The 25,788-nt window shown below is 35.0% G+C and overlaps 1 long non-coding RNA gene across 1 annotated transcript; it reads left to right on the top strand.

The window, feature by feature from the left end:
- The first annotated feature begins 19,214 nt into the window (after positions 1-19,214).
- LOC107937989 (uncharacterized) lies at positions 19,215-20,647 on the top strand. Its single transcript, XR_001694801.2, has 2 exons — positions 19,215-20,070; positions 20,393-20,647. It is a non-coding gene; the product is annotated as an uncharacterized lncRNA (long non-coding RNA).
- The last annotated feature ends 5,141 nt before the right edge of the window (positions 20,648-25,788 follow it).

The raw sequence follows: 25,788 nt of genomic DNA, 5'->3' as shown, positions 1-25,788 counted from the left end.
TCTTGCAAATCACCCTTCACCGTAAAAACACGAGGGTCCTGAGGGTATTCGGGAACGGATCGGGTCGGGGCTCTTACCAAACAACGTTGTTTTTGAACCATTTAGATTGGTTGAAATGGAGCCCTTTTTGTTTCCTTAAAAAGGCCAAATCATGCCTTCATTCAGCCGAATCTCTTATGCAACCCTAGCCTTTTCTTTTTCCCCTTTAACTGAACCCTAAGTCCCCTTCTCAAGCATCAAACTGCCATCAAGAACGGCGCCTCGGGCTTCTGGCTTCGACTTGTCGCTCTTTGGCCTCAAAATCCCCCATTTAGCTTCGATTTCGACGAAGCAATAGAGGATCAACGGTGGATTCGCAAGGTAAGGTCTTGTTTTCCCTTTTCTTTTGTTTTTAAATGCAAAAAATGAGAAAGAAAAAACGAAGGAAGTAGATAGAGAAAGAATGCAATAGATCCAGAGACTCAAAACAGAAATCACCTTTCTTTACTTTTTTCTATTTTTCATTTCGTATGCATAATGTGTCTATATTTCGTAACCCCTTACAAAGATTAAAAATCTTGGCTTTATAGCCTAAAAGAAAGAAAGAAAAAAAGTAGATAAAAAATACAATATTTGTTCTTTGTTTTGTTGTGCGTTCGTCCTTTTTGTAGGTACAGGTGTGCGTGGCGCGAGTACGGGGGCTGTGCTGGCGTACGGAGGCGCGGGCGTGGCTGCTGAAACATTGGAGCGTACGGAGGTGTTGGCTGGTTGCGGCGCAAGCATTAGGCTAGGGTTTGGCTTGGTTGAGATTTGGTTTAGGCATTGGGCCTATTGGGCCATCAGGGTTTTGGGTTAGGGATTTGTAATTGGGCTAGTTATTTTTTTGGGTTTTGTTATGTAATTGGACATTTAATGGACTGTTTTGGTTTTTTTGTTTCTTTATTTGGTCTTGATGTGAACCCGGACAAATTGGCCTGCTTACAGTCATTATGATCGAACGTGGAATCAACAGCATACTCCAGAACTCTTGCCACTTTATTTATCGCCAATCTGAATAAATGAGAAAATAAAACTTTCAATGATTCCTCGTAGCACCAATGATCCATCTAGAACAACAAACTTGGCACATTTATAACCTTCCACAAGAAGCACTTTTCATCAATAAAATGAGTCGTATTTGTTGGTATTGGCTCATTTTTCCTACATGAAGAAGGGCATTAACTATGCTGCCTATCCACCACTATATAAAAGGCTTTAAGCTTTCACTTAGAAAATCATCCCAAAAATTTTGTCTTCCCTCATTGGTCTATTTAAGTATATTTTGGGAAATCTTTTAATTGAAGTTTTCATTATTGTGTAAATATTTTTTGTGACAAAGAAGTTATCTTTCGGTGTTGGTGCTCAAAGATGTAGGTGTAGCGACGTAAAAAAAATTTAGTTTCGCTTGGTCGCTAATTGTGGCGATTTATTAAACATTTGAAAACCAACTTTTGATTTTATTAGCAAAGGGAGTCGCCACTGATCCTTTTTTATAGGTGTGATCGGACACCTAATAAAATTATTTTAAAACAAAAAGAAGGCCAAATTTAGGTCTACGTGAAAGTTCAGAGCAAAATTGGGGTTCGGGAGTCAGTTACGCGCGAGGAAGGTATTAGCACCCTCGCGACGCCCAAAATTGGTATCTCATAAACATTTGTTGACTTGATTTTCAAAAATACGAGTTCAATATAATATTTAATCGTGATCCGATTGAAAAATGAGAATTTTAGTTTTCGATTTTTTTTTAGAAAGGGTGTCCCGTTTTTTAACACAAGCCGACGAATTTCACCCAACATAGCGATGAAATCGATGGCTTAATATTAAATCGGTACATTGCCTTATTTTTGAAATTAATTAAAACATGAGAAAAAATATTCCTAAAGTGAGAAATTAAAAATAGATAAAGAACGCAAAAAAAATGATATCATTAATGAAAAATATTAACATGGAATACTAGAATATTAGAATAACAATAATAATGATATTTACAAAATAAAAACAAATCATGTACTAATAATAAAATAGGAAAAATGATATATTTGGTAATAATAATATAAAATAATAATATGTACATAAAAATACATATATATATGCATATAATAAAAGTATGTAATAATAATAATAATATCTACAATAAAAGAAAATATTAGGAAACGTACATAAAAATATATACATAAAAAATTTACAACAATAATATAAAATAATGATATGTGCAAAAATATATTTATACATATGTACATAAAATATACACTAATATAATAATAGTTATAATAATACTAGCAATAGTAATAATTTGTAATAATAATATATACCACAATATGGTATTTAAAATATATATATGTATATAATAGTATTTAAGAATATATACATAAGAAATATATAACTAATGGCATTAAAAAATATATACATAATATATATAAAATACCTAAAAAAAGAAGGGGGAAAGAAGAGAGAAGGGAGGGGGGGAAAAAATCCGGCCAAGGGGGGCCGGTCACAGGTCGATCGTCGGTCGCCGCCCGTCGTCGGCCACCGCCGGCCACCGCCCACGGTGGCCGAAAAAGGTAAAAAAATTTTAACAATATATGTATATATAAAGAAAGAAAAAAAAACAACACAAAAAGGAAAAAAAAAGATTCGAAAGAAGAGGAAAAAAAGAAAAAGATGCAACCTTTTTATTGATGTTTCTTTTGTGTTCAAAATTTGAAGGGATTTTTGTGTTTTTTTTTTCAATCCTTCTAAAATCCCCCCTTACATGATTTTGAATGGCTTTTTATAGCCATCTTTTACATGATTTTCTATTATTTCTTTTTCTATTTTGTAGGTGGTGGTGGTAGACAATGGATATCAAAAATGGGAGGAAAAATGGGGCAAGTGGGAAAGTGGCTAGGTGGCTAGGGTTTCTTGGTTTTTTTGGGAGGGGGTTCGATTTTTTCTTCTTTTTTTTGGGGGGTTAGTTTTTTGGGGGGCTTAATGGGCTTTTGAATTGGGTTTAATATTTGGGTTTTGTAATGGGTTTGGGTAGATGTAAATGGGTCATGGGTTAAGGGTTTTAGTGGGTTTAGAGGTTTGGTTGGGTTTTGATATAATCGGGCCCGAGCAATTTGGGCTTCTACAGCTGCCCCTCTTTGCTCATTGTCGTGCAACGATAATAGAGCAAAGACTTTCAAGGAAGACCAAATTTGCCCGGTCTTGCTAGGTCTTGACTTGCTTTGGAACTCTTCTTGTTTAGTTAGTCCCTTTTCAGTCCACCGCATCTTGTAGCTTTGGTTCACTCCACTGCATCTTGTGATATACGCCTTGTAGCTTCAATTTTTTCCGATGTAACTTCAAGGATATGAAATGTATGGCTTCGATCTACTTCGCTGTAACTTTAGAAAGGTGAGATCTACAACTTCAATCTACTCTTCTATCGCTTCAGTGAGATAAGGTTTGTGGTCTTTTCTTCTGCGACTCTAGAAAGGCAAGATCTGATACCCTCGATCAACTCCACTGCAACTTTAAGGAGACAGAATCTGACGTCTTCAATCAGCTTCAATCTTTATTCTCTACTCGGCATATGATCCTGAGCTCAACTCATTTTTCGCAATATGAATTGACTCTCTAAAAACAGACATTAAAAACAGAAATTGAAAATAGCTCAGCACGTGAGCCAAGGCTCAACTCACCTCTCGCAATATGAGTTGATTTTTTGAAACTTAACTTGAAAAGCAGATTTTGAAAATACCTCGATATGTGACTGAAGGTTCAACTTACCTCTCGCAATATGAGTTGATTTTTGAAAAACAGAAATTAAAAGACCCAACTCAACTCTCGCAGAAATTAAAAAGCTCAACTCACCTCTCGCAATATGAGTTGAATTTTTTTGAAAAAAAATGAAAATAGCTCAGCACGTGAGCCAAGGCTCAACTCACTTCTAGCAATATGAGTTGATTTTTGAAAACAGAATCTGAAAAACAGATTTTGAAAATACCTCGACATGTGACCTGAGGCTCAACTCACATCTCGCAATGTGAGTTGATTTTTTTGAAAAATATAAATTGAAAAAATACCTCAATGTGTGATCTAAAGCTCAACTAACCTCTCACAATATGAGTTGATTTTTTTGAAAGACAGAAATTGAAAATAGCTCAGCGCGTGAGCCAAGGCTCAACTCACCTCTCGCAATATGAGTTGATTTTTTTTTTAAAGGCAGAAATTGAAAAACGAAAATTGAAAATACCTTGGCGTGTGACCTGAGGCTCAACTCGCCTCTCACAATACGAGTTGATTTTTTTGACAACAGAAATTGAAATTACCTCAGCGTGTCCTGAGGCTCAACTCACCTTTCGCAATATGAGTTGATTTTTTTGAAAAACAAAAATTGAAAATACCTCAGCATGTCTTGAGGCTCAACTCATTTCTCACAATATGAGTTGATTTTTTTTTTTGAAAAACAGAAATTAAAAATACCTCAGCATGTCTTGAGGCTCAACTAATTTCTCGCAATATGAGTTGAATTTTGAAAACAGAAATTGAAATTACCTCAGCGTGTCTTGAGGCTCAACTCATTTTGAACAGAAATTGAAATTACCTCAACGTGTCTTGAGGCTCAACTCATTTCTCGCAATATGAGTTGAATTTTTTTTTGAAAGACAGAAATTGAAAATACCTCAGCATGTGAACCGAGGCTTAACTCACCTCTCGCAATATGAGCTGATTTTGAAAAAGTAGAAATTAAAAAATTCAACCCACCTCTCGCAATATGAGTTGATTCTTGAACAACAGAAATTGAAAATACCTCAGCGTGACCTGAGGCTCAACTCACCTCTCGCAATATGAGCTGATTTTGAAAAAGTAGAAATTAAAAGGTTCAACCCACTTCTCGCAATATGAGTTGATTCTTGAACAACGTAAATTGAAAACAGAAATTGAAAATACCTCAGCGTGACCTGAGGCTCAACTCACCTCTCGCAATATGAGCTAATTTTGAAAAAGTAGAAATTAAAAGGTTCAACCCACTTCTCGCAATATGAGTTGATTCTTGAACAACGTAAATTGAAAAAAGAAATTGAAAATACCTTAGCGTGACCTGAGGCTCAACTCACCTCTCGCAATATGAGCTGATTTTGAAAAAGTAGAAATTAAAAGGTTCAACCCACCTCTCGCAATATGAGTTGATTCTTGAACAACGTAAATTGAAAACAGAAATTGAAAATACCTCAGCGTGACCTGAGGCTCAACTCACCTCTCGCAATATGAGCTGATTTTGAAAAAGTAGAAATTAAAAGGTTCAACCCACCTCTCGCAATATGAGTTGATTCTTGAACAACGTAAATTGAAAACAGAAATTGAAAATACCTCAGCGTGACCTGAGGCTCAACTCACCTCTTGCAATATGAGTTGAAATTAAAACACAAAAATTGAAAATACCTCAGCGTGCCCCGAGGCTCAACTCACCTCTAGCAATATGAGTTGATTTTGAAAAACAAAAATTAAAAGGCTTAACTCACCTCTCGCAATATGAGTCAATTTAAAACATAAACTAAAAATACCTCAGCGTGCCCCGAGGCTCAACTCACTTCTCGTAATATGAGTGGATTTTGAAAACAAAAAATTAAAAATACCTCAACGTGTCTTGAGGCTCAACTCATCTCTCGCAATATGAGTTGATTTCCCTTGAAAAGCATGAATTAAAAACATCAAAATACCAAAACCTGTCCTTTGGTAGAACTCGGGTGTCTTTTCCTTTGATTCAGTGCGACTCTCATTCAAGATTTCTTACTCTGCTGGGGTACCTGTATATGCCATGTATGATGTTATCATGATATGCACATGTTTGTCTTAAATGCTTTTATGCCTACATGATTATGCAGTGCTCCTTAAGCATGTTTGTCGGATGTCCATTTAGCCACGATTGTTGAGGATCTGTGTTCATTGCTTTGATTCTCGACTTTCTCTTCAGGCCTTCTACCTGTCTTCAAGCTTCACGAGTAATCGACATTTCTCAGATATCACTCTTCTGCCCCCGATTGAACTTTGTTCTTACTTTGAGACTCTTGTGCTTATCAAATTTTCATCCAGGTAATGCTTAACATTTCTTTGTTTAGAGTATGTCATTTCACCATTTATCATGTAAATAAACACATAATGAGATGCATGAAAAAGGTTAGATAGGGACAAAAATGATATTTCATATTCATCTATTTCAAATGTGGCAAACAAAGCAAGTTAACCAATGAGAGTAAAAAATGTCAAAAAGAAAGAAAGGATCGTATTCAACGGATACAAATGCTCTAGATATTCAACACATGAACTCTTCCTCGTTCCTCAATCAATAATCTTTTCGAGCGCGGCTTCTTGCATAGAAGATTTCGAGCTTTCAGAAATGCTTCAAATACTGCAGCCTCACTGCTTGACCTATCGTTCGACCGCCAGGTTTGTTTCATTAGGACGCCCTCTCGGGTTTTCATACTAATCTTTTTGTATTAATCAAGACGCCCTTTTTGGGTTTTCGCCTTGATCCCCTTTTTTTTTTAAGATGCCCTTTTCGGGTTTTCATCTTAAGCATAATATTTCTTCACAGCATCTGAGTTCACTGGATTCAACACTTCTTTCCCATCCATCTCGGTAAGGATCAAAACTCCTCCTGAGAATGCCTTCTTTACGACGTACGGTCCTTCCCAGTTTGGTGCCCATTTCCCTCGCAGATCTTTTTGTATTGGGAGAATTTTTCTTAGCACGAGTTCTCCTTCATGGAATTCTCTTGGTCGTACCTTCTTGTCATGGGCTGCGATCATTCTTTTTTGGTACATCTGCCCATGACAAATTGCCTTGAGTCGCTTTTCTTCAATGAGGTTCAGCTGATCATATCGAGCTTGTACCCATTCTGCTTCTTCTAACTTTGATTCCATTAAGACTCGTAGAGAAGGGATCTCAACCTCGATAGGTAGCACAGCTTCCATTCCATAAACCAGAGAGAAAGGAGTTGCTCCCGTAGATGTTCGTACAGATGTGCGATATACAAACAAAGCAAATGGAAGCTTCTCGTGCCAATCTTTAAACGTCTCAGTCATTTTCCCAATGATCCTCTTAATATTTTTATTGGCTGCTTCAACAGCCCCGTTCATCTTTGGGCGATAGGACGAGGAGTTATGATGCTTTATTTGGAATTGCTCGCATACTTCCTTCATCATCTTGTTATTCAGATTCATGGCGTTATCTGAAATGATTCTTTCAGGCAAACCATATTGACAAATGATTTCCTTCTTCAAAAACCTGCAAACTGCAGTCTTGGTTACATTGGCAAACGAAGCGGCTTCTATCCATTTTGTGAAGTAATCAATGACCACAAAAATAAACCGGTGTCCATTAGAAGCTTTTGGAGAAATTGGCCCTATAACATCCATGCCCCACATAGAAAAAGGCCACGGAGAAGTCATGACGTGAAAGGGCAAATGTGCTACATGAATTTTATCACCATAAATTTGACATTTGTGGCATTTTCATGCGAAATTAATGTAGTCGCTTTCCATCATCAGCCAGTAATATCCGAGTCTTATAATCTTCCTGGCCATAGTGAAACCATTGGCATGCGTTCCGCAAATTCCCTCATGGACCTCATCAAGTATTTTTCTGGCTTCAACATCATCCACACATCTCAAAAGCATCTGATATTTTCCTCTTTTGTACAGGATGTCCCTATCAAGAACGAATCCTGCTGCCATTCTTCTGATTGTTCTTTTGTTGTTCTCGTTTGCTTGTTCGAGATACTTTTGATTCTTGATATATTCTAAGACATCATGGAACCATGGCCGTCCATCTGTCTCTTTCTCGATGCTGAAACAATGTGCAGGGGCTTCATATATGCTCATTTGAAGAGGCATTATTTCTGTTTCCCAGTTTGCTTTGAACATTGAAGCCAAAGTGGCCAAGGCATCAGCTAATTGGTTTTCTTCTCGTGGGAGGTAATTAAAAGTTATTTCTTCGAATTCTTTAATCAACTCTGCCACTAGATCTCTGTATTTAACCAGTTTCGAGTCTCTCACTTCCCAATCTCCACGGATTTGGTAAATCACCAAGGCTGAGTCTCCGTATACCTCTAAAGTTTCGATGTTTCGTTCAATAGCTGCACGGAGTCCCATGATACATGCCTCATATTCTGCTATGTTATTGGTACAGAAGAAATTCAGCCTGGCAGTGAGTGGGTAATGATTCCCTTCTGGCGATATTAAGACTACTCCAATCCCCTGCCCTAATGCGTTCGATGCACCATCAAAGCTCATCTTCCATGACTTCTCTTTTGGTGACTCGCATTCTTTTTCCGTAATGCACATCAAGTCTTCATCTGGGAACTCAAATCTCAATGGCTCATATTCATCCATTGTTCGGGTCGCCAAAAAGTCAGCTATTGCACTTCCTTTTATTGATTTTTGACTCACATAGACGATGTCGTACTCTAATAGTAAGATCTGCCACCGTGCCATTCTTCCTGAGAGTGCAGGTGATTCCATCATGTACTTTATTGGATCTAGCTTTGAAATTAACCATGTCGTATGATACAACATGTATTGCCTGAGTCTCCGAGCTACCCAAACCAGAGCGCAACAATATTTTTCAATGGATGAATACTTTGCCTCATATTCAGTGAACTTTTTACTGAGGTAGTAGATCGCCTTTTCTTTCTTTCCTGACTCGTCATGTTGCCCCAGTACGCAACCCATTGAATTTTTGAACACTGTCAGATACAAAATTAATGGTCTTCCCGGAGTTGGCGGTACTAGTACTGGAGGACTAGACAAATACTATTTTATCTTGTTAAAAGCCACTTGGCACTCCTCGTTCCATTCTCCGGGATTATGTTTTCGAAGGAGTCGAAAGATTGGGTCGCATTGGTCGGTAAGTTGAGCGATAAATCAGGCGATATAGTTTAATCTCCCTAAAAATCCTCTGACTTCCTTTTGCGTGTGCGGAGGTGGTAACTCTTGAATGGCTTTTATTTTATCTGGATCAACTTCAATACCTCTCTCGCTGACAATGAAACCAAGCAATTTTCCTGAGATAGCTCCAAACGTAAATTTGGCCGGATTGAGCTTTAGCTGGAACTTTCTCAGTCTGTCGAACAACTTCTTCAAGTTCACTACATGCTCTTCTTCCCCTCGGGATTTAGCAATCATATCGTCGACATAGACCTCTTCAAGTATTTTTCTTTATGCATCATGTCATGGAATAATGTCACCATAGCCCTCTGATATGTTGCCCCAGCATTCTTTAATCCGAATGGCATCACCTTGTAGCAGAACGTTCCCCACATTGTTATGAAGGTAGTTTTCTCCATATCCTCAGGGGCCATCTTGATCTGATTATACCCCGAGAATCCATCCATGAAAGAAAACAATGAATGTTTTGCTGTGTTGTCCACCAACGTATCAATATATGGCAAGGGAAAATTATCTTTTGGGCTTGCTCGGTTCAGGTCACGGTAATCCACGCACATTCGTACTTTGCCATCTTTCTTTGGTACTGAGACTATGTTAGCCACCCATTCTGGATATTTGAAGGCTTGTAGGAAGCCAGCATCAAATTGCTTCTTGACTTCCTCTTTTATTTTCAACAGTATTTCGGGTCTCATCTGTCTTAATTTTTGCTGGATGGGCTTGCATTCTGGCTTTAATGGGAGCTTATGGACCACTAAATCTTTATCTAGCCCTGGCATGTCCTGGTATGACCATGCAAAAACATCTTTGTATTCGTGGAGTAAAGTGATCAAATTATGCCTGGTACTCTCTGAAATAGAATTCCCAATCTTCACTTCTTTTTTCCTCTCTTCAGTGCCCAAATTTATTGTTTCCACAGATTCTTCGTGAGGCAAAATCTGTTTATCCTCTTGTTCCACCATTCTTAACAATTCAGGAGACGGGACGTAATCTTCAGCATTTTTTTTGGCTTCAAATTCTCCTAAGCAAACAGCCTTCTCAAAATCAATTTCAAGATTCGTGACGGGCTTATTCATGTCGTCAATATCTGAGCACCTGAAAGTTGAATGGAAAAGGAAGCTATAGAGGGGCATCCAAGTATTGGAAACAACAAACAAAATGTTATGTCATGGCAATGAGGCAAATGTAAGGATAGGCTATGAAATGAGAAAATGATTATGAAATTAGTGATAATGCGAAAAATCGTGACAAAATGCATCTTCATTGATATTCATTTAAATGATAAAGAGCGAATGCAAGCTCTTACAAAAGAATTCTATTATATCTAAGGACATAATAGAAGGTTAATGTTTAGCATTACTCTGAAGACTTATAAACTACAAGAAGCTCCTCGGCAGTCCAATTGTTCATCATGAAACCAGGAGGGCAAGGGCGTATCCTCGAGACATCTTTACTTGCACCAGCCCCTTTGTCAATGACATTTATACTGACATTCTGAAAACCCCTTTCAATTAACACCAGCATGTTTCGTGGATCATCTTGTCCAGGGCATATCATTCCCGCAGATGTAAATGTTTTTGACAAATGAGGGTATTCTATGGGCTCCCATTTTGGTTCTCGGCCCAAAGTTCTTACGATCCTTCTTTCCTGATCTTTCTTCCACTGTCTTCTTCTTTGACGCATGTCTGGCTGGAACCCCAAACCGTATCGGGCTTTGTGGTGCACTAGCTTTAAAGCCCTGACTATTCATTGCAGATATCTCCCTAAACCTCTTCTCGCTCGAGCTCCCTTTCCTACGGTCAATTTGACACCCATTCTAGTATTTCTCGACAGTTTTGGCACCGGAATTCTGTTTCCCTCAACAACAAAAGTGGCATTGACGAATTCAAGGGATCAGAAGGAACATTCCAATGCGTCTTTGTTCACTTCCAAGTACGGTGCATCGGCAGAGACAGATGCGACAATGTCTTCTTCTCCCTTGACAGTGACCAAACAACCGTCCATGATAAATTTCACCTTTTGATGGAGGGATGATGGGACTGCTCCAGCAGAATGGATCCAGAGTCTTCCCAAAAGGCAGTTATAAGATGGTGTAATGTCCATGACTTGGAACTCGACATAATAAATGTAAGGGCCCACCTCCAGAGGGATCTCAATCTTTCCCATAACTTCTCGCCTTGTCCCGTCAAATGCCCTTACAGTGGAATGACAGGGTCTTAAGTAGGATAAATCCATCGGTATTCTGGAAAGCGTGGCCAATGGCATAACATTTAACGCTGACCCATTATCGATGAGCACGTTTGGTATTATGTAGCCCTTGCAGCGAGTCGTGATATGCAGTGCTTTCACCGAGCCTCTACCATTTGGCGGTATCTCATCATCACTAAAAGAGATGAAATTGTCCACATTCAAATTGTTAACCCACTTATCAAGCTTCTCAACGGATATGTTGTTAGCTACGTAAGCTTGATTTAACACCTTCAGCAAAGCGTTCCGGTGTGGCTCTGAATTTAAGAGTAGAGATAAAACTGAGATTCGTGCTGGCTGCTTGCTTAATTGTTCCACCACACTATACTCACTGTGCTTGATAAATTTCAAGAATTCATGAGCTTCTTCCTCGTTCACAGGCTTTTTAGTTTCTTACACGGGTGGAATTTCTTGCTCGACTTCGACTTCGTGCATCACTACTTTCCCTTTTTGCTTCGAGTCACTACTTTTCTTTACCGGTTCAATTTCTTCAGAATAGCACCGTCCACTTCGGGTAAAATGACCTACCTCTCCCACATCTTCAGTTATGGCTTTGGAATTTCCAACTTTCGGTGTGACAATATTAACATCGTATCTCCACAGTACTATTTTATTGTTCGTATAAGGGAAAGGAGATGGTACTTCGATTATCATTTTTGGCTTCACCGGCTCTTTCTTCGCGTCATAATAAATTATTAACGGTCGGTCGGCGCTATACGGACAACCTGACGATTGATTGTCGGAGGTACATACTTCTTTCTCATTGGCCTCTTCGCCTTTATAAAAAATCCTAATCTCCTTATTGTCCATCATATTTTGCAGTAATCTCCTGAACTCTTTGCAGGATTGAATATCGTGCCTCTCAATACTATGGAATTCGCAAAAACTTAGATCTTTTGTATTCCTTCCCTTGAATACTCTGTTAAGATGACAAAGCGAACCCTTTTCAACTAGAACCTCCCAAATTTTCTGCAGAGGTGTTCTTATTTCAGAAACCCGTCTTCTACTTTGTCGTTTGTCCTCCTCTCCTACTGCGCTCACATTCCTTTCGGCGTGGTTTGGTAATGGGTTCCCGGATGTACCGCCAGTGCCATCAAATCGCAGAATATCCGTATCGATAAGTCCTTGAACTCTCCTTTTGAAGGCCAGGCAGTTTTCCGTAGAGTGCCCTTGGTTTCCGGCATGGTATGCACAACTAGCATTTGGATCGTACCATTTCGGGTATGGAGGTTTAAGGGGTGCCATGTAATGGGGAGATATTAATTGCTTCTCCAGAAGTTTTGGGTACAGTTCCCCGTACGACACAGGAATAGGGGTAAATTGATGTCTCTCGGGATTGGGCCTTGCTGGTCTTGGTTAATTTCTGGGTTGGCTTAGAGCGAGTATAGTGTTTTGTGGGAATGAGGTGATGGGTCTTTGGTTGTTCATGGCGTAAACGGGATAGGAATGAGGTGGTGCTTGGTAGTAAGGGTTTTGAGGGGGATAATAGAAATTTGAAGGTGGATAATTTCGAGGTCGGGGTTGGTTCGGATATGGATTAGAGGCATAACGGCTTCCCATTCCCACCATGTGGGCTTCTGGTTCTTTCTTCTTCATAGGTGCTGCCCTTTTTGAACCTTCTGAGCCTTCCATTCTACCGCTCTTGACGGCATTCTCTATGAGCTCACCAGATATTACAATATCCGCAAACTCTTTCGTGGCACTTCCCACTAATTTTTCATAAAATGGCGCCTTTAAGGTGTTGATAAAGAGAACGGTTATCTCTGTTTTTGTTAGTAGGGGTTCCACTTGGGCCGAGACGTCTCTCCATCTCTGCGCATACTGTCTGAAGGTTTCTGATGGCTTTTTCTCCATCATTTGTAAGGTCATCCAGTCTGGCACCATATCCGACACATGCTTGTACTGCTCGTAAAATGCTGACGCCAAGTCCTTCCAGGATCGAATCTTTTCTCTACTGAGTTGGTTGTACCACCGAAGAGCTGACCCTGTTAGATTATCTTGAAAGCAATGTATAAGTAGCTTATCCTCGTTCACATAGCCGGTCATTTTTCGACAGAACATGATGAGATGTGCTTTTGGGCACCTTGTCCCATCATACTTTTCAAAATCAGGCGCCTTGAATTTCGGAGGCAAGATTAGATCAGGTACCAAACTGAGTTCTTTGGCACCTAGTGCGGAGAAGACTTCAGTGCCTTCTATTGCTTTGAGTCTTTCCTCTAGACTTCTATATTTTGCATCATGATTATCCAATTTCAACTTGGCTACCTCTGCTAGGTCGTCCAGATCTGGAACTAATGGATCAGCAGGGCTTGGCCCTAGGTTCGACACGAATATTCCTTGCCCCAGATTAGTGGGTGGAGCAGGTGGCATAGGTCGTTGTTCCAAGACTGTGGGTTCCCCTTGAGTATACCCTCTTTGTGTTGTATATGCGGGTGGTGGAGTGAATCCCAGGGGATAGAGTGGATCCTGATCGTGGTGAATTCTTGACTGAGGTTCCATAACATCGGGGTTCTGCACGGGTCCTTTTCCTTTGGCCAAAGTTGTCATCATCTCCATCATTTTGGCCATCTGATCTCTTTGCTCGAGTGATTCCTCTCGAGATCTCTCCATTAGGTCTCTCGTTTCTTGTTGCGATTTGGCCAGTTGCTCTTGTAATTCCTTTTGAGCCCTTTCCATCCTTTCAATTCTCTCATTGAATTCAGCCTCCATTACTCTAGCTTGTCGGTGAGTTTTATACGGATGACGTGGTTCCAGTCTTGTGGTATTACAACTGCGAATTATATATTTTATCTTCAGCGACCGAGTATGGGATATGCAATGTATGAATGAATGCATGAATGAATGCATGAATGTCAAATGAATGTCAGTCATGAATGAATATGCAAAAATTTGGTGTTAATTTCAAGATAGCCCCTATTTAGGCATTTCCTTAATCAAAGGAGTACTACACAACGTTTCGGTCACTCGTATAATCGACTCCTCCATTAGAAACCCGTTTTTGGCAACCAATCTCTAATCAACACCTTCCTAACAAGATGCCTTCGATGCATGATGAAAAATAAAAATACAGACAAACGACCTTGGTTAGCGCAACACATATAAACAGAGAAAAACTGTGGAAAATCTAACAAATTAAGCTACTTGGTCCAGTGGACTCGATTCCCTTGCTTAGAAAGCACAAATGTAAAAGAAATAGAAGGTAAGATGTGCTTTTCCCATGTACTTATTTCGGTGACTACTAAACGAGCGGAGGTTCGGCATGGCTCTAGTTGGGTGGCTCGTATGGTTCACTAATGCGGTTTTGGTTCTAGACAGGTACTCGAATTGCTCGTACTATCATCTGCTAAGATTAGCACGAAGCCTCGGTCATAACCCATCACAGGCTCACGAGTTCAATTCGAGGGATTACATTTACTTATGCCTATGCGGAGGGACAAGTTAACTCACGAAAGCATAAGTCATATGTAACCCGAAAGTATTCACTAGCCTGTGCGGAGGGACGAGTTAACTCACGAAGGCATAGCGTTTACTTTCACTTAAACTGACAGAGCCTGGGTAGAGAGCTTATGTTATGCAAAATGCAAGTGCACGGTGTGTGGGAGAAACTTGCAATCCTTCCATTTATTTTAAAACTACAAAACTAAAACAAAAGATAAAACAAATTAGGAGATACGTATGTATGATTTTTTCGAAAACAAAACTTAAGGATCATGATTAAATATTAATTTGAACACGGAAATTTGAAAATTTTGACAACACGCGTTTAATTCAACTCGACTCTCAAAAATGGAGGTCTCCAGTGGAGTCGCCAGCTGTAGCGACGTAAAAAAATTTAGTTTCGCTTGGTCGCTAATTGTGGTGATTTATTAAACATTTGAAAACCAACTTTTGATTTTATTAGCAAAGGGAGTCGCCAACGATCCTTTTTTATAGGTGTGATCGGACACCTAATAAAATTATTTTAAAACAAAAAGAAGGCCAAATTTAGGTCTACGTGAAAGTTCAGAGCAAAATTGGGGTTCGGGAGTCAGTTACGCGCGAGGAAGGTATTAGCACCCTCGCGACGCCCAAAATTGGTATCTCATAAACATTTGTCGACTTGATTTTCAAAAATACGAGTTCAATATAATATTTAATCGTGATCCGATTGAAAAATGAGAATTTTTAGTTTTCGATTTTTTTTAGAAAGGGTGTCCCGTTTTTAACACAAGCCGACGAATTTCACCCAACATAGCGATGAAATCGATGGCTTAATATTAAATCGGTACATTGCCTTATTTTTGAAATTAATTAAAACATGAGAAAAATATTCCTAAAGTGAGAAATTAAAAATAGATAAAGGACGCAAAAAATGATATCATTAATGAAAAATATTAACATGGAATACTAGAATATTAGAATAACAATAATAATGATATTTACAAAATAAAAACAAATCATGTACTAATAATAAAATAGGAAAAATGATATATTTGGTAATAATAATATAAAATAATAATATGTACATAAAAATACATATATATATATATATGCATATAATAAAAGTATGTAATAATAATATCTACAATAAAAGAAAATATTAGGAAACGTACATAAAAAATATATACATAAAAAATTTACAACAATAATATAAAATAATGATATGTGCAAAAATATATATATACATATGTACATAAAATGTACACTAATATAATAATAGTTATAGTAATACTAGCAATAGTAATAACTTGTAATAATATATACACAATATGGTATTTAAAATATATATAAGTATATAATAGTATTTAAGAATATATACATAAGAAATATATAACTAATGGCATTAAAAAATATATACATAATATATATAAAATACCTAAAAAAAAGAAGGGGGAAAGAAGAGAGAAGGGAGGGGGGAAGGAAATCCGGCCAAGGGGGGTCGGTCACCGGTCGATCGTCGGTCGCCGCCCATCGTCGGCGGTGGCCGGAAAAGGTAAAATTTTTTTAACAATATATGTATATATAAAGAAAGAAAAAAACAACACAAAAAAAGAAAAAAAAAGATTCGAAAGAAGAGGAAAAAAGAAAAAGATGCAACCTTTTTATTGATGTTTCTTTTGTGTTCAAAATTTGAAGGGATTTTTGTGTTTTTTTTTTCAATCCTTCTAAAATTCCCCCTTACATGATTTTGAATGGCTTTTTATAGCCATCTTTTACATGATTTTCTATTATTTCTTTTTCTATTTTGTAGGTGGTGGTGGTAGACAATGGATATAAAAAATGGGAGGAAAAATGGGGCAAGTGAGAAAGTGGCTAGGTGACTAGGGTTTCTTGGTTTTTTTGGGGGGGTTAGGTTTTTCTTTTTTTTTCTTTTTTTTTCTTTTTTTGGGTTAGTTTTTTTTGAGGGGGCTTAATGGGCTTTTGAATTGGGTTTAATATTTGGGTTTTGTAATAGGTTTGGGTAGTTGTAAATGAGTCATGGGTTAAGGGTTTTAGTGGGTTTAGAGGTTTGGTTGGGTTTTGATATAATCGGGCCCTGGCAATTTGGGCTTCTACAGTAGGTAATTTGATAAACCTCGTAATCACTCCTTTATTTACTTTATTTGCATCTATTGATTTTTCTAGCCATTTTAATATTTAACAATTATTTGTCAAGTAAATTCATTGTGTTTTGGTAGTTTCAATTTGGTATTGGTGTTCCCTATTTGATATTAGAGTTTGGTATTAGCTAAAACTATGTGGGATATTACCCGATGTCCACAACACTTGGTAAGTTAAAAATTTACCTTACAATATACAATAGCTTTATCGACAAAAGGCAAAGCATATGGCAGTTTTATAAGACGTTAAACAGGTTGTTTGGCATAATGGGCTATTGGAAGATTTAGGAATTGTTCAAAGTTGCATTAAGTTTTATTGTGACAACCAAATTGCTATTCATTTAGTGAAAAATCAAGTTTACCATTCAAGAACCAAACACATTGTCATAAGGAACCACTTTGCGAGATATCTTTGAAGAAGGAAAGATTCTACTTCAAAATATTGTAACAATTAAAAATTTATAATATGATCACATTGCATGTAATTTCCGTGCTACACATCCATATTTGATTTATGTCATTTGGTTGTGTTAATACACATGATTAGGGATGAATTTAGTTATGATATATGTAACGGAAGTCACATTCATTCTATGCCAACATATTTAGTGGATGAGATTGTTCATAATACCTTTTGGATATGATGGTAAGATTTTCAGCATATAAGGTTATATATAATAAGATCTAATTATAAGGAAATTAGAATATAATTGTTAGATAATATAAACATCACATGTATAATAAGAATAATTATATATTATTATTTACTATCGTATAATGTTAACCCAAATTATAAGTGATCTAATTTGGTTAATACTTATTGGGCTCCAATTATTAAATAAAATATGGGTCAAATATGTGTAGATACTCTAGTAATTATTTTCTAATTAATTATGGGCTAATTAGAATCTAAAGTTAACGTGCAAAAGTTATATATTCGGATTATGGTCCTTAAATTACACATACATAACTTTCTTTGACTCCAAATCTGACAGATCCTATTTTACAATTCTAACAATATGAAATAATATTGGTCTATTTAGCGTACTATTTGGATTTATCGTTATTTTCTAAACACGTTTTATATATGTATATAAAAATATTTACAAATATCAAACAATGAGACTAAATAAATATAAAATATAAAATACTCATCAATTATAAAAAAAATATCTTTAATAAGTTTCACAAATACAATCCATCATTAATGTCGAAACCATTTTTTAGAAGGAAAAAGGGGATCGACTTTTAAAACCAAAATGTGGAGTCGCCACCATGTTTAGGTGTGATTGGACCACCTAATAAAGCATTTTAAAACAATTTTGGTCTACGTGAATTTAAAAATGGGTTCGGGAGCCTGTTATGTATGAGGAAGGGTTAGCATCCTCACTATGCCCAAAAAACTGGTACCAGATTAATTAAATGTTGTCCTTGTGTCTAAGGTCTTTTCAAACAATTTGAAATATGGTTCCTTTTAAAACATTTGAGTAGTTTAAGCTAGTTGTCAAACTTTTTTGTTTCAAAGGTATAAAGCATCACATCCAGCACGATATGACATGATCCTTTCCACTTTTGAGAACACGATCGAGTTTTGACTTCCAAAAGCTTTTAGGTCAAAATTGCAAAAGGGTGTCCAAATATTTAGTCCAACAAAAAATCGAAACCCAGCACGGTAGGGCACGATTTCTCGAATTTCTAAATATTGAACATTGCCTTATTTTAAGATTTTTAAAAAGATTTATAAACTCAAAACATATTAATTTTATTTGAAATACAATGGAATAGTCGATTTTAAAGAGTTGGGAATTATAAAGCAACATTTTGTAAACCAAAAGATAAATAATTAGCATGGGATAATATACACACATAAAATACAATGTTCATGAAAGAAGATAATATGACCTTTTTTAACTAGTAAAACAAGCAATTAAATATAATTAATCCAAAATATAACCAAATTCACATAAAATACAACAATTGATTTGATAATACATAAAAAATGAATAAATAATATACAATAATAATGTATAAAATAATATGAAAAATAAGATGCAACACATATACAAAGCAATATGGATACTAAGAGCCAATATAGTACAAAAAAATTTAAAAACTATAAAAAAAATTACAAATGAATAATGCATGCTAGGGTTTGAAATGATTCACATATATAAAAATAAAACTAAGAATGTGCAAATGAATATTAAAATAAATATTGTGAAAGAAGAAATTTGAAGCAAATAACATACAATATATTTATTTAAAGGTAATAATATACATGCAACAATAAAAAAACAATGTAACAATATATAATGAAAATATAATAAAATAAAGAACAATATACATGAAGAAATAACAAACCAATATATAATAAAGTAATATGTACATGTAAGGATCTTAAATAACAAAGAAATAATAAAATATGTCTTTTATAAAATAAACCATATACATAATAAATTTGAAGGTAAATACAAATAAACAGATTTAAAAGAAATTATATAAAATAACATGGAATTAACAATGTATATAGAATAAAACCAATTTTCATACAAATTATACTTTAATAATATATATACATAAGGGTAGTTAAATTAAATATTATGGAACAATTTCAAACAATATGATAATATAGAATATCTTAAAATAATAACTATATAATTAAACAAATAAGGAAAAAAAATGTAGGTGAAATACCAGATTGAATTGAAGTAAAAAAAATGACTAGAGCAATTCAAAATATATATATGTTTAAATAATTTTTTAAAGAAATGAATATTAAAAAAGATATATATATGTTGAGATGATAGAAAAACTTAATTGAAGTAAAATCAAACTTAAAAAAATTAATTAATAAATAAATAAACTATTGAAATAATAACTGAATCACAGTACGCGCGAACGCTCAGGGATCAAAACTGAAAATAATCCAGATCCCAAACATGACGCCTAAGTGCATACCTAATTGCAAAGTCACGCAAACTATAGAGAAAAATTGAAACAAAATAAAATATAAATAAGGATCAACGAAAAGTTTGCGCAAAGACGAAGGACTTGACACGAAAATTTACCATCCGAAACACCAAGGCGCGGATCCAGCCTATGGATTGGGCTTGCGCGCGAGTCTTCCCCCCCTCTACACCGCACCGTTTTAGTTTGCAATCAAAATTAAAGAAAAAAATAGAATAGCAACCTGCCATTTTCACAAAAAACAAATCAGATCCCTAATGTTAGGGCTTCAACTTGGAGACACCGCTGAACCACCATCAAACTTGGTGGCCGACCATGCGCAGAAGAAACACAAGCAGAGGCTAGAGGTAAGTACTCCCCTTTTTTTTATTCATTTCATGCAAAATATAAGAGAAAAGAAAAGGGAAAAAAATATTCAAAAAGGAAAAAAGAAGATCTGAAAACTACAGAAAGAAACTCGAATCACCTCTTTTATTTTTTTATTTGCTTTTTCAATATGCGTGTATATTTCTGGGAAAAGAAGATCCCATTTACATTGTTTTCATTCGGTTTTATAGCCGAAAAATAAGTAAATAAAATAAATAAATAAATAAATAAAATCTTTGTTGTAATCTGTTATTATTTGCTGTCAATGGTTGTTTGCTATTTTCTGTTATTCTCTTCTCGCAGGTGTGGAGGCCGTGGTGCTGCTGACATGGCCAGGCCGTTCGTGGGCGTGTTGATGCGGAGCGTGAAGCAACGTCGCGCGTGGAAGCTGGCACGAAGGCAGCAGCGGCACAAGGGGGAAAGGGATCCCTAGGGTTCTGAAAATATTAAACTTTGGGCCTGGGCTAGTTTTTTTGTTATTGGGTCATTTAATTTGTATTTTGGGCCTTGTTATTTTGAATTTTGGGTTTGAATATTATTATGGATATTGGACTTTAATTTTGGTTTTTTTAGTTTATTTTGTTTATTTTAGTTTTTGGTATAAGCCCGGACAAAAATTGTGCCTTACAATTAAACAAACCAAAAATAAACAAACAAAAAAAGTTATTTCATAAATTAAATAATAAGATCATCTCATACTATGTATATAACAACTCATAATTAAATAAATTCAAAAGAAATAATAAAAATTTAAAATTAATCGATCGGTATGAGCGAAATCAACCAGCATTGCTGATACCGACCGAAAATTTCTATCGAAACAAAACTTAAAAGTTTATAATTCTAATTTACTACTGAAACAGAACATTCTGGCCTGTACAAGTAGTTAGAAACGAAATTGACTACTATGGTAGCACCTCCCTCCTTTTGCTTGGTCATATTTAGTCTAATAACAATTTCATGGTGGCCGAACCAAAAAAAAAAGTCATGGTACACCCCCTTTGCTACTATCTTATTATAGGGCTACAAAATGAAATCAAAGATGGACAGCGGGTCAAGTTGTGTTCTGCTGGAGAAAATTTCGTGGTAATGATACTAACATGTTTTATTGTAGCTGATTTTGTTTACTTGACTATATTATATTTGGTTTTTCTATCTTCGAGACCAAAAATGGAAATTAAGATGTAAACAAAATCAAATCATAGATTAAAAAATTAGATAATTTGATCAATTTGATCCAAAATTAAAAATTTGTTTGATTCGATATATTATATAAAACTGAATATTATTTTTTTCATTTTTTTAATTGATGAAAGTTGAATTCACCAACCTCGTTTGACCTCTATTCTATCTCTTCATGTGGAACTAATATTTTAATATTTATTACATAAAACCAATACTTCAATATTTCACTAATCATGTGTTGAATTAGTAAACATGATTTTAGGGAAGTTTTATTGCAAATATAAAATTGAATCATGTTAAATCAATTTTTTTTCGTACCACATTATAAATATACGATTTTAAGATTCATTCTATTTTGAATAAATAAACAAAGAGTTGTAATTTTTTTTTTTGATAAAGTTGTGTCTATCACCCCGATAGGTTACTTTTTCTTTTTTCTTTTTTTTAATCCTTTTATTAAACCCTACTTATAATCATAATAAGATAACTAAAAAATAAAAATTGAATTGAATTATTCATCCTTTATTTTATAATATAATACACATTCAAACTTTGGATACGATATTGTTATGAGGAGTGGCTACAAACCTCGAATATAAACCCTAAAAGAGACAGGAAGAATATGAGAAAAAAGATGTATAGTATATAATCGACTATAATAATTTCCTCTTTTTAATATTTTTTAGGCATAATGATTTTTCCCCTCCAATTTTATCAAAAAAAGGTCATTTTAGTCTTTTATTTTAAATTTTCACCTCTTTTAGCTATTAAACTTGCATTATTTGTTAAATCACCCAAAAATGGAGAGAAAAATTAACATTTGTTAACTTTGATGACATGATATACACATGGATTGTCACTTGTATGCCATGTTAGTAATTAATTGATTTTTTAAATTTTAAAAATATTTTTTATAATTTTTATTTTTAAATAATTTTTTGAATTTTTTTGAATTTGAAAAAATTAATTAATTGCTTACGTGGCATTTAAATGGCAATCTACGTCTATGTCACATTAGTAAAGTTTACAAATATTAATTTTTCTATCCACTTTGGAGTGATTTGACTAATAACGTAATCTAAAATTTAAAAAAATAAAAAATTAAATAAAAAGTTAAAATGATTATTTTTATTTGAAAGCTCACAAGTCTAAGTATCCTATTTGCTAGGTTAATGTCATTATCTTCATGTGAAAATATATGCTAATATTTATTACCTAAAATTAATACTTAAATCTTTTACAATATTTGAATTCAACCCTTAATTTTATACTAAGTATAGTATGAAATTTCCTTTGACCAGTGCGCCTCCTTCATTTTGCTTGGATAATCAAATTAAAGAACTGGGAAGTCAATAGCGACGTTTCTATTCGCCTCCCCACCTTTGAGAAAATGCTATAAATAGACCTAAATCCCTACGTAAAGAGATACCAAGTTAGTTTACAAGCTCATTTAGTTCAAGAGAACATTTCCTTAGAGCATAAAAAAAAAAGTTAAGAACATGGGTGTCCAAGTTGACATTGAGTTCCCAACCATTGAGTTTAGTCCATCTTATTTGAAGCGAGGAACCGATGGGTGGCACCGTTTGTGCAAAAGGGTTCGAGAGGCTTGCGAGACTTTCGGTTGTTTCGAGGTTGTGTACGAAAAGATATCAGCAAAAGCTCGGGTGTAACACCCCTTACCCGTATCCAACACCGGAATAGGGTACGAGGCATTACCAAAACACATACACTTGTAAACGTATTTAACCGAGTTATAAAATTTCATCAAAATTAAAACTTTCAAAAATAATTAACATGTTTCTATAACTTTTCACAATATATCCTCAAATATTATAATCATAATAATTAGGGCCTGCGAGACCCGATACATACTCATGCAATTTAATGCTTCATTTCCATTTCATTCAATTCGCAATTTCTCATGCTCATAATTTAAATCATATCACTAGAAATTTCCATTTAATTCACATACAATTCAATGACATCAAATTCAAAATTAATACGTATTTACCATTTAACTCAATGTTTATTGATTATACCATTCAATAACACATTTATGAAATTCTCAATTTAGCAATGAAAATATCACTTTAGTTTGAATAACAACATCGTCCTGATATAAATACACTACCACTTATCCATTTACTTTAATTCTTTTGGGCCCATTTGTCACTTACCATCCTTAATCAAATTAGGGAACGGTCACGGAAAATTGAGTACTTCACTTTCACTTTGCCATAGTATAACTATGGTCTTACGTATGATCACTTATCACTTGTCCCTTGATCAGATAAGTGTAGCCACTTATCACTTTGTTTCTTGATCAGATAAGTGTAGCCACTTATCACTTTGTCTCTTGATCAGATAAGTGTAGCTAAAGCTATCACTTATCACTTTGTCTCTTGATCAGATAAGTATAGCCGAAGCTATCACTTATCACTTTCCACTTGTCACTTGATCAGATAAGTGTAGCTGAAGCTATCACTTATCACTTTGTCACTTGATCAGATAAGTATAGCCGAAGCTATAACTTATCACTTTATCACTTGATCAGATAAGTATAGCCGAAGCTATTACTTATCACTTTCCACTTGTCACTTGATCAGATAAGTGTAGCTAAAGCTACCACTTATCACTTTATCACTTGATCAGAAGTACTCAAATCCGGCGTTCCGCTCAATTTGATCATTTATTCATATATCAGGCTTACCAACATGTGTTAATTCATAAACCATTCATGGTATTATTTCATGCCAAATCATATACTGAATATACCATACACACATACTATGAAACTTTATTTTCACACATGAGCTTAAACCATGACCAATAATGCACAAAAATAAGCATCATTCATACTTCATCGTTTATGAGTTATAATCAAACATATGACCATTTATACACGAATCATTCATATATTTCCCAATTTTCCTCCTCCTCCTCTCCATTCCACATCCTTAATGTGTATAACACACTTAAACAACATTAACCATAATTTCAATATTCACTAACATGTATATTCAAAGCTGTTTATCCGAGTCAGAGTCACTAAATTATTTTTATCCGGAGATACAGAGCTCCAAATTAAGATCCGTTAATTTTTCCTGAAACTAGACTCACATATCTTCATACCATAAAATTTTCATAATTTTTGGTTCAGCCAAATAGTACAGTTTATTCTTTAAAGTTTCCCCTGTTTCGCTGTCTGACAGTTCCGACCACTCTTCACTAAAAATTAATTATCTTATTGTACAGAATTCGGATGATGTTTTAGCTTGTTTCTTCTAAAAATATACTCATTAAGGATTCTAACCATATAAACTATAACTCATAATCATTTCTGTACAATTTTTAATGATTTTCCAAAGTCAGAACAGGGGAACCCGAATTCATTCTGACCTTGTCTCACAAAATCTATTATATCTCATGATTTACAATTCCATTGCTCACATCATTTCTTTTATAAGAAACTAGACTCAATAAGCTTTAATTTCATATTTTATTCATCCTCTAATTCAATCTCTACAATTTTTGGTGATTTTTCAAAGTTACACTACTGCTGCTGTCCAAAACTGCTTTAGTGCAAAATGTTGATTTCCATTTTGCCCCAAATTTCACAGTTTATACAATTCGGTCCTTTCTCAATTAACCCCTCAATTAATCTAATTTTCTCAATTAGTACTTTACTAGACATTATAAGTTGTTACACAACTATTGAAATTCAGAATTGCCACATATAACTCTATCTTCAAACTCTTTTACTATTAGGTCCCAAACATTCACTTTCTATTCAATTCTTTCAATAAAATCAGCATATGAACAATTTAAAGCTCTAATTTCATGCTAAATCATCATATACTTCCAGCACATATTCATATCAACTTTCAACTTCTTTCATAAAATCAAAAACTAATGAATTTAACAAGTGGGCCTAGTTGTAAAAGTCATAAAAATACAAAAATTTCAAGAAATAGTCAAGAATTGAACTTACTTGTAATAAAAATATGAAGAACCAGCTTGAAGAAGCCCTTCCATGGTGTTTTAGCTGATGAGAATTCAGAAAAATGAAGAGAAATCTAGATAATTCCACTTGGGTCCTAACTTTATTAAGCAAATTTTGCAATTTTCCAATTTTGCCCTTAATTCTCCTTACTTTCTTGCTGATTTCATGCCTCCGCCGTCCAGCCCAAATAGACCTTGGGTCTATTTGCTTTTAAGCCCTCTTCCTTTTATCATTTAAGCTATTTAATCATTTCCCAAAATTTTGCATTTGTTACAATTTAGTCCTTTTTGTTCAATTAATTATTGGAACTTTAAAATTTCTTAACGAAACTTTAATACTAACTTTTTAACACTCCATAAATATTTATAAAAATATTTATGGCTCAGTTTAAAATCCCCGAGGTCTTGATACCTCATTTCGATTCTAATTATTTTAATATTTATTTCTAGTGCACTATTCACTATTTCAAAAATTTTCCTAACTTCATATTTAACTTATACTTGCTAAATTA

This window comes from Gossypium hirsutum, chromosome A13 (assembly GCF_007990345.1).
Source record: "Gossypium hirsutum isolate 1008001.06 chromosome A13, Gossypium_hirsutum_v2.1, whole genome shotgun sequence".
NCBI classification, from domain to species: Eukaryota; Viridiplantae; Streptophyta; class Magnoliopsida; order Malvales; family Malvaceae; genus Gossypium; species Gossypium hirsutum.
Note: the sequence above shows the minus strand (reverse complement) of the source record. Positions and strands in the feature narration are given on the sequence as shown.